This window comes from Sciurus vulgaris (assembly GCF_902686455.1).
Source record: "Sciurus vulgaris genome assembly, chromosome: 5".
Classification (NCBI taxonomy): domain Eukaryota; kingdom Metazoa; phylum Chordata; class Mammalia; order Rodentia; family Sciuridae; genus Sciurus; species Sciurus vulgaris.
In genome coordinates, this window is record NC_136465.1 from 16263840 (window position 1) to 16279956 (window position 16117).

The following is a 16117-nucleotide window of genomic DNA, read 5'->3' on the forward strand; positions in this document are numbered from 1 at the left end:
GTAATTCAAGCAGTGCCGTGACTGGCGTGGGGTAGAGGTACAAAGAAAATGCGAGAATAGTGGTCCAGGACTTTAGCCAGCATCAGAAGCCTGTTCTCTGAGCTGTAGGGCCACGTCCCACGGCACCTGGCCACCATCCCCAGACCCCAGGCCATGGAGGCCTGTATGCTTGGATTTGATTTCTTAGCTGGGCATAGGACTGGCATTGCTTTCTTCAGACACAGTTGAGAGGGGCTTCTCCACCTTCCTCTGCCCCTGGAGAGCAGCCTCACAGAGGGAAGAAGATCATGTGGGAACTTCCTGAGAGGAGGGTGGCATGTTGGAGAAGTGCAAGAGGTCCTCACCCGAGTGAAGGGCAAGTGAGCCTGTGTCCCAGATCCTCAGAGCCTCTGGGTGCACCTCTGTCCCTGTAACCCTAAGCAGGAGGATTCACAGAGATGGAGGGGACAGAACCAGAGACTTCAATGGGCAGCTAGGGGTTAGTCATCGGGCACCTTGGATTTCTGAGAAAAGATTAGTGATCTCACCTTTGGGCCGGTGGGGTGGCAGGCTCTGGGCATGGAGTGGCCAACTAGATGCTCCACGGGGCTCCGAGGCCCCTTTGCTGCATGTGAGGCTCTGGTTCACTGACTGAGTTAGCTCCAGAGGGGGAGGAAGAGGTGACACAGAAGTCACATTCCCCAGCCAGGTGCATTAAATGGCACCTGGAGAGGTTTGACACGGGACAGGTAGAGACTTGTCAGGAATGGCCACCGGCTTCCTGGGTTGTGCACAGACTCCTGACAGGCCCAGGCCATGGAGCACACCAAAACACTCTCGGGTACATGGACAACACCCAGTATCCAGAGCCACCAGCCCTGAGGGACCAAGGCAGGCCTTTCCAGAGTAGGGGTCTGAGCTGTCCCCTCTGCCAGGGCTTCCCCCAGGGCTTCCCTTTCTGAGTTCCGCAGTCTCTGTTACCGCCCGCCTGCCCTGCTACACACACACACACACACACACACACACACACTCAGTGGGCATGAACTGGAGCCAGGGGTGAGGCAGAAGCGAAGAGGAGAGGAAGAGCTTCGTTGAGACCCAGCTTACATCTCGCTCCCCAACTGTCTCCCACGCTGCCAACCTGCTTGGTGCTCCCTCTTCCCTGTCCAAAACCCAGCCCTCCTCTGTAGGTCACAGAGGACTTTCTTTCTGCTCCTTTCTGCCTCTGTTCCTTGTCACACTAGCACCAGCCAAGTTTAAGAGCTCCAGGCTTTTATGAAAAGACATCACCTGTCCCTTGGTCCCAGCTGGCATTGACACTGGAAGTCCCAGGTTGCTGGCATGCACAGTGGGGACTTGGCTTCATCTCTGGTCTGATCTGAGTATTTTTAAATCGGTGCCTGTCAGCAAGGCGTGATATTCCCATCCCACCCCCTCTTCCTCCCTGCTCCTCTGTTAAAGAGAGCCGGAAGTGGGAAGCACTGCGGAGGGAACCAGAGGCCAGGCTCACAGCCCCCACTGTGCTCCCGCTTGCTGCGTGGCCTCCGTCAAGTCCCCGTCCCCTCTTTGGGTCTGTGTGGCTGCTTATGGAGGAGTAGTGAAGCATCACAGGAATTACAAGCTTGTCTCGCTTCTGTCATTCTGTGACCTGGGGCCAAGTTCTTTCTCCCTCTGTGGACTGCCTGGGACTCCTGAACCTGCCAGCAGAGTGGGCCTCAGGCACCTGTCATGCAAGGCTGGTTACCCCTGTGATGCTACTGGAGGCGTCCCAGCGCCCTCTCTGCTTTCAAGGGGCACCATGAGCGAGGGGCTCCCTTGCCATTTCTCTGCCTCTGACTGCTGGGGTGAAATGGATGCGACTTCTCACCTGATGTACTTTCCTCTGTGCAAGGAACCTGGGAGTGAAGAGGATTGTCATGTGGACCTGTATACGGGTGAACGAAGGGTCAGAATTTCAGAGAGAGGGAGCTGTAAAAGCATTCCTCAGAGGCAGAGGACCTGAAGGGAACTTGAGACAGCTCCTGTCCAGGTGGAGACGCTGCGTTGTCTGATTTGCCAAATACTAGTCAGCTACTTTGGTACCTGGACAGGGATGTCAGAAAAAACAGCATGTCACCACCCCTCACCCCAGGCCCATGGCCCTCGTTGCTGGTTTTTCACACATCCTTCCCACCTGAACCTGAACTTGGCCTCAGAATATTTTAGGGAGCCACAAAGTTGGTAAATAGGCAGAATCTGTTTAATCCCTGTCCAGGATCCATTAGCTGTGATGCTCATTCACCCAAACTCATACCTGGATTTTCAACTTCACCTTCAGGGATGTGCAGCAGGACCATCTGCCCTGGACCTTTGGCCTCCAGGGTTCTAACTGGTCCTGGGTTTCTTATATAGTCCAGGTGAGAGGGGAAGAAGTCTACTGACACCCAGCCCTCCTCGGAAGATCTTGCCCCCTCCCTCATTGAAGAGCACAGTCCCAGTTCTCTGGAAGTGTGTCCCTTCGTCCACAAGGCCCTGGTGCCCAGTGGTACCAAGTCATGAATGTGGAGGAGCCTGCCTTCTGCTCTCTCACGTGGGAGCAGCCGGCACTGACAGCAGCAGGTTGCATTTGCATGAGCTTTGCATGCAACTGGGGATTTATTTTTGGAAGGGGGAAGGGCAGGTCAGGATTGGCGGGTAATCTTTTTCCTGGGGAGAGATGTCAATCAATGCTGCTAAGACACAAGCTGCCCACCCAAATGGAGGGAGGCTCCGCCAGCCGCTGAAGGCTGAGCGCTGGGGACCTGCACACAAAAGGCTGCCGCAGAGTAGCTTTTGATTCCTGGGAGCAGTGGGAAGCACAGTTCCTTCCGATTGTTCGCTGGGTGGAATGACTCAGGCTGCCAGCGATTGCCCTTTCACTTTCTGCCTTTCCTGGGAATCCAAGTGCACTTAATTGAGAGCTGCGTGGGCCCCTGCTCCCAGCCCACCAGCAACCTGCTCCCTCTTGGCACCTCAGCACCCTCAGCCTCTCCTCAGGCTGCCCACACCCCTCCGCCCCCTTCCTCCTCCATTCTTGCCTCTTTTTCATTCACTCAGAATGAAATTTTGCACACGGAGCCCTCCAGACTGGGCTGAGATGATTAACTCGCTCAAAGGCTCACCCTGCCCCAGCCATGGCCCTTCGACCCCTCCCCCATCCACAGCAGCAAATAGGGGGAGGGGTCAAGGACAAGGAACACAAACACTGGGAGGAATGCCAGATAAGGAAAGCTGAACCAGGCAGAGTTTGTGCTGGGGCAGGGAGTCATAAAAGGGGACTCAATTAGCCCTGGGCACGTGCCCGTTTAGCCAAAGAGAAACCGCTGCTGGGGAGCTGGCCCGGGGCCCACTCGCCAGCCTGGTGCAACCAGAGCCCCAGCCCCAGCTGGCAGAGGCCTCGCAACTGTTGTCTCTGCAAGGTGCGGGAGGCAAAGTGGCAGGTCTGGCTGCAGGGAAGGGCCCCATGAACGCAGCCCCAGGAGCCACAGGGAGATGGAAGCCATCCTTCCTGAGCGACCTGCTCTTTGAACTTGAAGACAGGCGAGAATCCGGCATCTTTTCGCAAGACTTCGTGATGTCCACAGGTTTGGTTGACATGCTACGTGTGCCCCTGCTGACCGTGGCCAAGCAGCTGGATACCTGTGGTTTCATGTAATTCCGACAATGGCTGCAGAGCTGGTATCAGCTGTGTTTATCTGACACATAAAGAAATGGAGATCCTGAAAGGTCGGATCTTAATGCCAGAGGACAGAACAGGCTCATCACTCTGGGATCTTTTATCGAGGGCCTAACGTGATAATTCAGTTAAAGGGGACGCTGGACTGGACCAGACAGAATACACTCAATGGTTCCCTCCTATGGGGCTATTGCAACCCTACCATCCACAAGTGGCCACAGTGACAGTCAGCAGGGCCTAGAGGGCCAGGAGCAGGAGTGAGTGAGGCAGAAGCAGCAGAGTGCAGATGTACGCCCACCTCCCCGAGCATCTCCCCGCCAGAAAAAGCTGACCTGACCAGACAGCATGGTGTCTGAAAATGGAGCAGAGGACATACTAAAACCTTCACCTCCTTCTATACTAAGAAAAAATGTGAAGCCACTTACATGCTGGAGGCAGAGCCGAAGGAACTAACCCAGCACACTCCCAAGCACCCTGACCTTGCAGCCCAACTAGTGCTACTTTTGAAATTCTCTTTATTTAGGTGTGGGTACCTGTCAAATCGTCCAACCAGATCCTCCAAAATAAAGACCCGCTTTACTTTTCTTTGTCTTGGTCAAAATCTTTGAGAAGGATGCTTGTTGGCTGCCAGGACACGCTTCCCTCTCCCCAGGGTGATCAGTTGGTTTGATGTCCAAGTCCACAATATTTCAGTGGAAACCAGATGTGGATTTTAACTTCATTGCTATGTCTTCATATCTGGTATCATGAGAGTCCAGTTTAAGACACATGTCCTCCCCATGCCTCACCTTTCCATCTGTCACTCAGGGCGTGATCCTTGTGTTTCCCTGTGAGCTCACTTGTTAAAAATGTTAACTAAGCACCTACTATGTCCATAGCGCTATGCACAATAACGTATGATACAAAGAAGTTTTAACTCCACCTCTGCCTTCAAGGAGGTTGAAAGATAACAGGGGAGACAAACCTTCACCCCTGAAAAGCTAGATGATGCCAGGCCAAGTGAGCTTAGCACTGAGAGAACACGGTGGGTCCAGGGCGGGCCGTCCTGTCATCTGCTCAGACCAGGGAGATGAGCCCCTCTCCCGGAAGGGAGCTGCTTCTTCCTTTGGAAAGGAAGCTCTGATTCTTCACGAGGGCCCTGCCCTCCTCTGCTCAGCCCTGGCACCCTGCTTGCCCCATAGTCTGTCCCAAGGGACCAGGGGCATGGATGGTAGCGAGGACGCAATCCGCCAGGTTCACAGAGGAACGGAATCTGAGAGGACAAGGGTGTGGTTCCCAGGGCTAGGGTTAGAGGCTGACCTGAGCTGCAGATGCCCAGAAGGAAGGGAGTGAGGGCCAGCGATCCGTCCCCACCCAGCTGTCACCAACTGCTCCTGGAGTCAGTACAGCTCTCCCATCTGGGGCTGCCTGTGACCCTCTCTGCCTTCCGAGACACTGGCACCCACAGGACAATCATCTCTGGTGGGGACAGCACTGTGACCCCCACAGGACAGGATCCAGTTTGTATCGGGCAGACATGCAGACAGACCTCCCACATTCCCCCACTTCCACGTGTGACCCAGGGACAGCAGGCAGCGCCACTTCTCCCTCTCCCCATCTGGGAAGAGAACCCAGTTCTCCTCTTCTGTCAGTAACTAGAGAGAGGCTTGTTGTAGACTTGGCACTTGAGATGTGACCTGGGCAAGTCCCTTTCCTGCTCTGGACCTCAGTGCAAACTTTAGTGGAGGAGTGGATCAGGCAAAGTATGGAGGCCCTGCCTGAGCCCTCTGTTATGCAGTGTATGCTGGGAGAGAGCTGCCCTCCTATCCAGGTCGTAGCACAGCAGGGAGCCCCTGCCCCCCAGCCCTCCATAGCAGACCAACCCCTGCAGGACACAACTCCTTCACCCACCCAGTCTCAGCCATAAACTCCCCCTCCCTCCCCTCTGCCAGCTACCAGCTCCTCCCCTTTCCCAGGTGATGTGGTGAAGCGGGGGCTCCCTTCTCAATCCCACCGCTTTCCGGTGATGTCTTGGTTAGTAAGGGTCTGAGATTCCAGCTCTCCTGGGAGGGTCTTTAATTTAAGGGAGAGACCTTTAAAAACTAGACAGCTTCCAGGACCCCAGCAGATCTTAGAACAACTCCCACACACATGCAAAAGTCATCCTGTTCAGGGGAGCGTGGTCAGCATGTGGGGAGAGCCGGGCCAGGGGGAGAGGAAGCACCTAGTACCACACACAGCCAGGAGCACCAAGCTCCACACCAGTCCACACCAGAGCGGATCCACGTGTGAGAAGAGGCTGAGCAAGGCAACCCAGGTGCAGAGGGACAACGACATGATATCGTTTGCATAAAGTAAAAAAAAAAAAAAAAAGCAGTATTCATAAAGAGCATGGTAAAATATGTTTTATGTTACCAGAAAAAAAAAAAGTTCCCACCAAATCCAGGATGGATGTGCAGGGGTCGGAGACGCTAGTTCGGTGGGGGGAGGGGCGTGGACCAGGGAATGGGGATTTCAACTTGGATGTTTTATTTCTAAAATCGATGTCACAACATTTTAGCAACTGTCAATTCTGCATTGGGTGCTTGGGTTATTTGTTTTTTTTTTTTTTTTTAAGTATTTCAGCTTCTTAAAAGTGGAGTCCTGGGTACTAGGTGAGTCCAGGTGAGACACCGTGGCCCTGAGGCCAGCTCACCCTCCAGGCAGCTCCCCAGGCTGACCTTGGGGGACCCTCTTTGAAGGTGGTCTCAAACTTGCCCACTTCTTGGGAACTGGGGCAGCTGGTCCTGGAGACTCGGTGTGGGAGGTGCGGGGACTGAGGCACACCTTTGTGTCCTGCCCTTGCTGCCATCTCTCTAGGCCCCGAAGGGAAGCAGGAGCCATCAGAGTTGTTAGTAATCCAAGACCAAGTTCTCTGTTCCTCCCCAAAGCTCATGTGGGACTCCCCAGAGTAGGACATATTCTTGTGTCTAAACAGGGCCGATCAGGTGCAGATGTCAGCAGCCAGGGGACCCTCAGGGGTCATAGCCAAAATGTGGGAGGGGTGCATTTTTCTGAGGAGGTCTCGTCTTCTCATTAAATTCTCAAGAAGCCTCAAAAACACAAAAGCTGCGAGATGAATCCCACTTTATGTTGTGGTTGGAAGTTGAGCCCAGAGAAGACCGAAGGCTCCGCACCGTGAAGGAGAGCATCCCATCTTGTGGCCTTTGCCCACGGCGAAGTTCAGGAGGTCATGGGACTAGTGCTCCGTGGAGCTGAGACGTGTGGTCAGACCTGACTCAGTGATGGGGCTGCAGCCCTGGGTGCTTGGCAGACAGACCTAGTGTGTCAGAGAACTGGCGCAGGGAGTGATGAGAAAGAGGAGCACTCCGGGCCCGCAGGGTTCCCAAGTTCCTTTCTTTGATGTTCATCATGGCTGCATGTGGTGGGGGAGCGTGGCTACCTCCATGTTACAAGGCCCAGTGAGATGGAGTCACCTGCTCACAGTCACACTGAGTCCGGGACGGAACTGAGGTTCCTAGTTCAATTTTCTGTTCCCCTAAAACCAGGTATGGGGTTCGGGTCAGGTGATTCTTTGTTGTGGGGTGTACGTGCAGCTAAACACTGTAGGATTTTAGTGGAACAGCTGGCCGTGCTCACTGGGTGCCGGTAGACCCTGGTCATGATCGCCGGAAGTGCTTGGTCAGGCCAGGTGCGGTGGTGCACACCTGCAATCCCAGCGACTGAGAGGCTGAGGTGGGAGGATCGCAAGTTCGAGGCCAGCCTGGGCAACTTGGTGAGACCCTTCTTAAATAAAAAGGACTGGGGATGTGGCTCAGTGGTAGAGTAGCAGGGAGCCATCGAGCTACGTGCCTAGCATGCATGAGGCCCTGGGTCCAACACCTATGCCACACACACACACACACACACACACACACACACACACACACACAGTGTTATATCTCCAGGTAGTGCCAAATCTCCGCCTCCTGAGCATCACTGCCTATTCCTTCCTTGGGCCTTCACAGTTGTTATTCCCTCTGAGGGGACTATTTTACCAAAAAAAAAAAAAAAAAAAAAAAAGCCTATCAGGCTGGCTCTTCTTGATTGCTATCCTCTCAGAGATTTCCCTGGCTACCAACATAGATGCACACCTACACTCAAGTTGGCACATATGCGTATGCACAGACAGGTACACGCAGATGCGCACGCATCCCCACACACATGCACTCTTGGATACATAGACAAGTACACACATACACATGTGCACAGACGTACACTCTTCTCTCCCATCTTTTTGGCTTTTGATTTTTCCTATTCTCCCTCCTTCCACCCCAGCCTTTTTTTTTTTTTTTTTATTTTTATCTAGAGACAGGGTCTCGCTAAGTTGCTGAGGCTGGCTTTGAACTCTCCTTTCTCCTGCCTCAGCCTCCCGAGCTGCTGGGATTCCAGGCGTCTGCCCAACTTGGAGTGAATTTCTGTTGAATTGACCAAAGGAACCCTCAGGCGGCAGTTCCAAGGGCTCAGCCCTAGAAGCAGACTACTGGCCATCATAGTTGCGGAGGCCCCCCGCCGCTGGTGGGTTTGGGGAAGGCATGCACACAGGGTGCCGGTGCACCAGGTGGGAACTTCCAGGGTGAGTGTCCCACAGTAGGCAGCAGGGAGGACTCACTGTGTGGCTGTGAGTGTCTGATGAGAAGCCAGGCAGCCTTTCTCCCTGACCCAGGACAGGCAGGTGAGGAGGAAAGGAAGGTGGGCAGGCAAGGAGGCGCCTCCGTGGAGAAGGAGGGAGCCGGAGGCTGGAGGCTGAGCACCCTGAGCTTGGAGAGCGACCTCTGCTCCTCTCTTCAGCTGGAAGCTGTGTCTGGTGTGGACCAGGGAGGAGCTGCTTCACCCCTTGGGAAAGGAGGCGGGTGTCTGGGATGGGAGGATGAGTGATGCTGTTTCCCATCTCTGGAATCCCTTTAACTCCAAGCCTCTCCTTCCATGTTCCGGAAGTGGGTAATCAAAGAAATGTGTCACACTGGCTTGAGCCTGGGGTTCCTCTGGGAAGGAGAGTGCAGGGTGGGGTGGGGAGGGGAAGCCAAATTACCCGCTTGTGTTCCCACCTAAGTGTGTGGGAGAGACTCAGGAGCAGGGTTTCCCATGATTCCAGGGCCATTTCCTGTTCTGGGATAGCTGTGGCAGCCTGGGGCGGGGAGAGGAGGTCCTGAATTCCCTGGGGATGGAGTCTGAGCAGTACAGTCCTGGAGGTCTTCCTTCAGCAGCTGCTTTGGGCTCCTCTTCTTCACTCTCTTCTCTTGGACCAGAAGTCTGATTTGAACTGGATTCTTCTGCGGAGTCATCAAGAGCTCATGCAGAAGGGATTCTGCGGCACTCAGTGCTAGGTTCTCCTCTCTGCCCTCTTCGCCCTTTCCCCTGATCAAATCTCCAGGTGATTGCTGGGTTGGAATCAAAATGTGCAAGATTTTGTCCTGGGGTTGTGAGAGGATTTGGGTTAAGGACTGAGGCCAGACTGCCTCCAAGTTTTCCCTAATGCCTTCTTCAAGTTGACAGTGGAAAAATCTAGATACCTAGGTGTGATTAGCTTAGCTTCAAGTTCCCAGAGTAACTTGGAACCTCGCAGTAACTGCAAGCCAGCAGGTGGGGCTTGCTTGCAGGGTGTCCTGGCTAGGAGACAGAAACTCTCTCTCCGGGACAATCCTTTGGCCACTCTTTTCTTTTGCTCCTGACATCACTTGTCATCATCTTCCCAATCCTGAGCACCTAGCCCAGAGTTCACGCCCCACCAGTCACCTGGGTACGGCTCGGGTGGATGGAGCTCAGGGGCACCTAAGATCTGGTTGGCATTGCTCACAGAGAAAATGGAGCTTGGGCTGGAGGAGCCGACCTTGATTTCTCCTCTAGGCATTCTCTCCCCCAAGTCCTGGGGACTCTCTTTGCTCTTCAGGACAGGAACCCAAACATCTCTGTCATGCTGTAGCTTGCAAATGAGGTATTTGGGTGCAGTTCAGATCCCGTGGTGGTCCCTGGTCAGCTGAGCCAGTGGGGCTGTGACATTACACCTCTCCAAGTTGGCACCTCACCTTCTCATTTCCGTTCTAAGAACTCCTGTTGTTGTCCGTTGTCATCACGGAGCTCATAAGCTGATGAAGACATACACAAACCAACTACGCTGTAGATTAAGAGTATTATGGGTTAAGCATGCAGAGCACAGGAAATAAACAGGCTGGTGTGAGAGAAGCAGGGAGGAGCTCAGCCTTTTCACGGGTAACTAGAGAAAAACACCCTCCTTCCAGAGGGGAGGCTCCAGCTGAGAGCTGAAGGGTGGGAAGGGGCCCTCTGATCTGAGTGAAGAGCCAAGAAAGAATTCTAGGCAAGAACAACAGCAGGTGCCCAAGCACTAGTGGAAGAGGCTCCATGATCTCCACCAACAGGTGAGCTGGCTGTAACTGTGTGAGATCAGGTTGGAGCCACAGGAGGAAGTGGGACTTCTGTGGCTTGTAGGGTGTGGGGAGGAATCTCCGTTTTACTCTGAGAACTTAGAAAGGTTGGAAGGGTCTTCATAAGGAAGTACAATGGTCTTGACACTTCAGACGTGTGTGCTGAACAGGCGGGAAAGATATTTGCAGGCAGTCTCAAGGTCCAGTTGAGAGGAGATGGCAGTAGAACAGCAGAGCCCCAGAATCATTTAACTTTTTGTGTGTGTGGTGACGGGGAGCAGGTACTGGGGATTGACCCCAGGATGCTTAACCACTGAGCCACATCCCCAGCCCTTTTTATTTTTCATTTTGAGATAGGGTCTGGCTAAGTTGCTGAGGCTGGCCTTCAAGTTGTGATCCTCCTGCCTCAGCCTCCCGAGTCACTAGGATTACAAGCCTGTGCTACCACGCCTGGTTCATGTAGCATTTTTGCTTTTTTATCCCATCTGCATTGCTGGCTTCTGTTTATCACACACACATCACACCCATAAAGCACACACGCTGTGTCACAATTTGAACTTCACTTCTAGTGTTTCGTCTTTGTCCTGGATGGGTGGATGGACACGTTTGAGTTTGTATTTCTGTTTTTTTTTTTTTTTTTTTTTTTTTTTATTGTAAACAAATGGGATACATGTTGTTTCTCTGTTTGTACATGGCGTAAAGGCATACCATTTGTGTAATCATAAATTTACATAGAGCAATGTTGTTTGATTCATTCTGTTATTTTTTTCCCTTCCCCCCACCCCTCCCACCCCTCTTTACCCTCTATACAGTAGTTCCTTCCTCCATACTTGCCCCCCTCCCTAACCCTAACTCTAACCCTTCCCTCCCCCCCATTATGTGTCAACCTCCACTTATTAGCGATATCATTCGTCCTTTGGCTTTTTGAGATTGGCTTATCTCACTTAGCATGATATTCTCCAATTTCATCCATTTGCCTGCAAATGTCATAATTTTATCATTCTTTATGGCTGAGTAATATTCCATAGTATATATATACCACAGTTTCTTTATCCACTCATCAATTGAAGGGCATCTAGGTTGGTTCCACAGTCTGGCTATTGTGAATTGAGCAGCTATGAACATTGATGTGGCTGTATTTCTGTAGTATGCAGATTTTAAGTCCTTTGGGTATAGGCCAAGGAGTGGGATAGCTGGGTCAAATGGTGGTTCCATTCCAAGTTTTCTAAGGAATCTCCACACTGCTTTCCAGAGTGGCTGCACTAATTTGCAGCCCCACCAGCAGTGTATGAGTGTACCTTTCTCCCCACATCCTCGCCAACACCTGTTGTTGCTCGTATTCTTGATAATCGCCATTCTAATTGGGGTGAGATGGAATCTTAGGGTGGTTTTGATTTGCATTTCTCTTATTACTAGAGATGTTGAACATTTTTCCATATGTTTGTTGATTGCTTGTAGATCTTCTTCTGTGAAGTGTCTATTCATTTCCTTAGCCCATTTGTTGACTGGACTGTTTGAATTCTTGGAGTAGAGTTTTTTGAGTTCTTTATAGATTCTGGAGATTAGTGCTCTATCTGAAGTATGATTGGCAAAGATATTCTCCCACTCTGTAGGCTCTTTCTTCGCATTGCTGATAGTTTCCTTTGCTGAGAGAAAGCTTTTTAGTTTGAATCTATCCCAGTGGTTGATTCTAGCTTTTATTTCTTGTGCTATGGGAGTCCTGTTAAGGAAGTCTGGTCCTAGACCAACAAGGTGAAGATTTGGACCTACTTTTTCTTCTATAATCTGCAGGGTCTCTGGTCTGATTCCGAGGTCCTTAATCCATTTTGAGTTTAGTTTCGTGCATGGTGAGAGATATGGGTTTAGTTTCATTCTGTTGCATATGGATTTCCAATTCTCCCAGCACCATTTGTTGAAGAGGCTATCTTTTCTCCATTGCATATTTTTGGCCCCTTTGTCTAGTATGAGAAAATTGTTTTTATTTGAGTTTGTGTCCGTGTCCTCTATTCTGTACCATTGATCTACCTTTCTATTTTGGTACCAATACCATGCCGTTTTTGTTACTATTGCTTTGTAGTAGAGTTGAAGATCTGGTATTGCAATACCCCCTGTTTCACTCTTCCTGCTAAGGATTGCTTTAGCTATTCTGGGTTTCTTATTCTTCCAGATGAATTTCATAATTGCCTGCTCTATTTCTGTAAGGTACGTCATTGGGATTTTAATTGGAATTGCATTGAATTTGTATAGCACTTTAGGTAGTATGGCCATTTTGACAATATTAATTCTTCCTATCCAAGAACATGGAAGATCTTTCCATCTTCTAAGGTGTTCTTTAATTTCTTTCTTTAGTGTTGTATAGTTCTCATTGTAGAGGTCTTTCACCTCTTTTGTGAGATTGATTCCCAAGTATTTTATTTTTTTCGAGGCTATTGTGAATGGGGTAGTTTTCCTAATTTCTCTTTCTGAAGATTCATCACTTATGTATAAAAATGCGTTGGATTTATGGGCATTGATCTTGTAACCTGCTACTTTACTGAAATCACTTATGAGTTCTAAGAGTTTTCTGGTGGAATTTCCAGGTTCCTCTAAATATATAATCATGTCATCAGCGAACAGGGATAGTTTGAGTTCTTCTTTTCCAATTCGTATCCCTTTAATTTCTTTGGTTTGTCTAATTGCTCTGGCCAGAGTCTCAAGAACGATGTTGAATAGAAGTGGTGAAAGAGGGCATCCCTGCCTTGTTCCAGTTTTTAGGGGGAATGCTTTCAGTTTTTCACCATTTAGAATGATATTAGCCATGGGCTTAGCATAAATGGCCTTTACAATATTAAGGAATGTTCCCACTATCCCTATTTTTTCTAGTGTTTTGAGCATGAAGGGGTGCTGTATTTTATCAAATGCTTTTTCTGCATCTATTGAAATAATCATGTGATTCTTGACTTTAAGTCTATTAATATGGTGAATTACGTTTATTGATTTCCTGATGTTGAACCAACCTTGCATCCCTGGGATGAAACCCACTTGATCATGGTGCACTATCTTTTTAATATGTTTTTGTATGCGATTTGCTAAAATTTTGTTGAGAATTTTTGCGTCGATGTTCATTAAGGATATTGGTCTGAAATTTTCTTTCCTTGATGAGTCTCTGTCTGGTTTAGGTATCAGTGTGATATTGGCTTCATAGAATGAGTTTGGGAGGGTTCCCTCCTCTTCTATTTTATGGAATACTTTGAGAAGTATTGGAATGAGCTCTTCCTTAAAGGTTTTGTAGAACTCGGCTGAGAACCCATCTGGTCCCGGACTTTTCTTTGTTGGTAGGCTTTTGATGACTTCTTCTATTTCAGTACTTGAAATTGGTCTATTTAAATTGTTTATGTCCTCCTCATTCAGTTTAGGCAATTCATATGTCTCTAGAAACCTGTTGATGTCTTCGGAATTTTCTATTTTGTTGGAGTATAGATTTTCAAAATAGCTTCTAATTATGTTTTGTATTTCCATCCTGTCTGTAGTGATATTTCCTTGTTCATTCCGAATTTTAGTGATTTGGGTTTTCTCTCGTCTTCTCTTTGTTAGTGTGGCTAAAGGTTTATCAATTTTGTTTATTTTTTCGAAGAACCAACTATTTATTTTGTCAATTTTTTGTATTGTTTCTTTTGTTTCAATTTCATTGATTTCAGCTCTGAGTTTAACAATTTCCTGTCTTCTACTACTTTTGGTGCTGTTCTGTTCTTCTTTTTCTAAGGCTTTGAGCTGTAGTGTTAGGTTGTTTATTTGTTGAGTTTTACTTCTTTTATTAAATGCGCTCCATGAAATAAATTTCCCTCTAAGTACTGCTTTCATAGTGTCCCAGAGGTTTTGATATGATGTTTCTTTGTTCTCATTTACCTCTAAGAATTTTTTAATTTCCTTCTTAATATCTTCTGTTATCCATTCATCATATAATAGCATATTGTTTAACCTCCAGATGTTGGAATAGTTTCTGTGTTTTACTCTTTCATTTATTTCTAACTTCAATCCATTATGATCTGATAGAATACATGCTAGTGTCTCTATCTTCTTGTATTTGCTAACATTAGCTTTGTGGCATAATATATGGTCTATTTTTGAGAAGGATCCATGTGCTGCTGAGAAGAAAGTGTATTCACTCTTGGTTGGATGGAATATTCTATAAATGTCCGTTAAGTCTAAATTATTGATTGTGTTGTTGAGATCTATGGTTTCTTTGCTCAATTTTTGTCTGTAAGATCTGTCCAGTGGTGAGAGCGGCGTGTTAAAATCACCTAGTATTATTGTGTTGTGGTCTATTTGGTTTCTGAAATTGAGAAGGATTTGTTTGACATACATAGATGAGCTACTGTTTGGGGCATAGATGTTTATGATTGTTATATCTTGCTGATTTATGCTTCCCTTAAGCAGTATGAAATGACCTTCTTTATCCCTTCTGACTAACTTTGGCTTGAAGTCCACATTATCGGAAATGAGGATGGATACTCCAGCTTTTTTGCTGAGTCCATGTGCATGGTATGTTTTTCCCCATCCTTTCACCTTTAATCTATGGGTATCTTTTTCTATGAGGTGAGTCTCTTGCAGGCAATATATTGTTGGATCTTTCTTTTTAATCCAGTCTGCCAGTCTATGTCTTTTGATTGATGAATTCAGGCCATTAACGTTCAGGGTTATTATAGAGAAATGATTTGGTTTCCCGGTCATTTGGTTCATTTTTAAAATTTTGTTTATTTATTTGTTTGACACAACTTGTTTCCTCCTTTATTTGACAATTCCTTTAGGATAATTCCTCCCTTTGCTGATTTGCTTCTTTGTTTTTCATCTCTTCCTCATGGAATATTTTGTTGAGAATGTTCTGTAATGCTGGCTTTCTTTTTGTAAATTCTTTTAGCTTTTGTTTATCATGGAAGGATTTTATTTCATCGTCAAATTTGAAGGTAAGTTTTGCTGGGTATAAGATTCTTGGTTGGCATCCATTTTCTTTCAGGGCTTGAAAAATGTTGTTCCAGGACCTTCTAGCTTTTAGGGTCTGGATTGAAAAATCTGCTGATATGCGTATTGGTTTCCCCCTGAATGTAATTTGGTTCTTTTCTCTCACAGCCTTTAAAATTCTGTCTTTATTTTGTATGTTAGGTATTTTCATTATAATGTGCCTTGGTGTGGGTCTGTTGTAATTTTGTGTATTTGGAGTCCTGTAAGCCTCTTGAACTTGATTTTCCATTTCATTCTTCAGATTTGGGAAATTTTCTGATATTATTTCATTGAATAGGTTGTTCATTCCTTTGGCTTGTTTCTCTAGGCCTTCCTCAATCCCAATAATTCTTAAATTTGGCCTTTTCATGATATCCCATAGTTCTTGTAGATTCTGTTCATGATTTCTTACCATCTTCTATGTTTGTTCAGCTTTGTTTTCAAGGTTAAATATTTTGTCTTCAATGTCTGAGGTTCTGTCTTCCAGGTGTTCTATCCTATTGGATATGCTTTCTATGGAGTTCTTAATTTGGTTTATTGTTTCCTTCATGTCAAGGATTTCTGTTTGGTTTTTTTTCAATATCTCTAACTCTTTATTGAAATGATCTTTTGCTTCCTGTATTTGCTCTTTTAACTGTCGATTGGTGCGATCAATCAATGCTTGCATTTGCTCTTTCATCTCATCATTCAATGCTTGCATTTGCTCTTTCATCTCCTCGTTTGCTTCTCTGATCATTTTAATTATGTACATTCTGAACTCCTTTTCTGTCATTTCTTCTGCCATGCTGTCATTGGGTTTTATTGATGTAACATCTAGATTTGTTTGCAGCATTTTCTTTCCTTGTTTTCTCATGTTGTTCAGATATCAGTGGACCGCTGAGATATTGCAGATTTCCTCTGTTGATTTACAATGACCCTGAAGATTTCTATATATATCCCCTCTTAGCCTTCAGTAGGCTGAAGTCTTGGAGGAGGTTGATAATGCGGTGCTCCACAAGGAAGCTGCCTCTCTAGGAGTGGTGGCCTTCAGGTGGGGTATATTCCCTGCTAGTGGGCAGAGGTGCCT

General features: G+C 47.8%; 1 protein-coding gene across 3 annotated transcripts in view; it reads left to right on the forward strand.

Annotated features, from left to right (window-relative positions):
* Positions 1-16117, forward strand: part of LZTS1 (leucine zipper tumor suppressor 1) — a 59341-nt gene that overhangs the window by 31042 nt on the left and 12182 nt on the right. Inside the window, exon 1 of one of the 3 annotated variants that reach the window (XM_079142363.1) lies at positions 9655-10079. The exons of 1 other annotated variant lie outside the window; for it this stretch is intronic. The gene's annotated coding sequence lies outside the window, so the exon portion shown is untranslated. Of the gene's footprint in view, positions 1-9654; positions 10080-16117 lie in introns of those variants that run through there. One more of the 3 variants, XM_079142362.1, reaches the window with a different exon arrangement.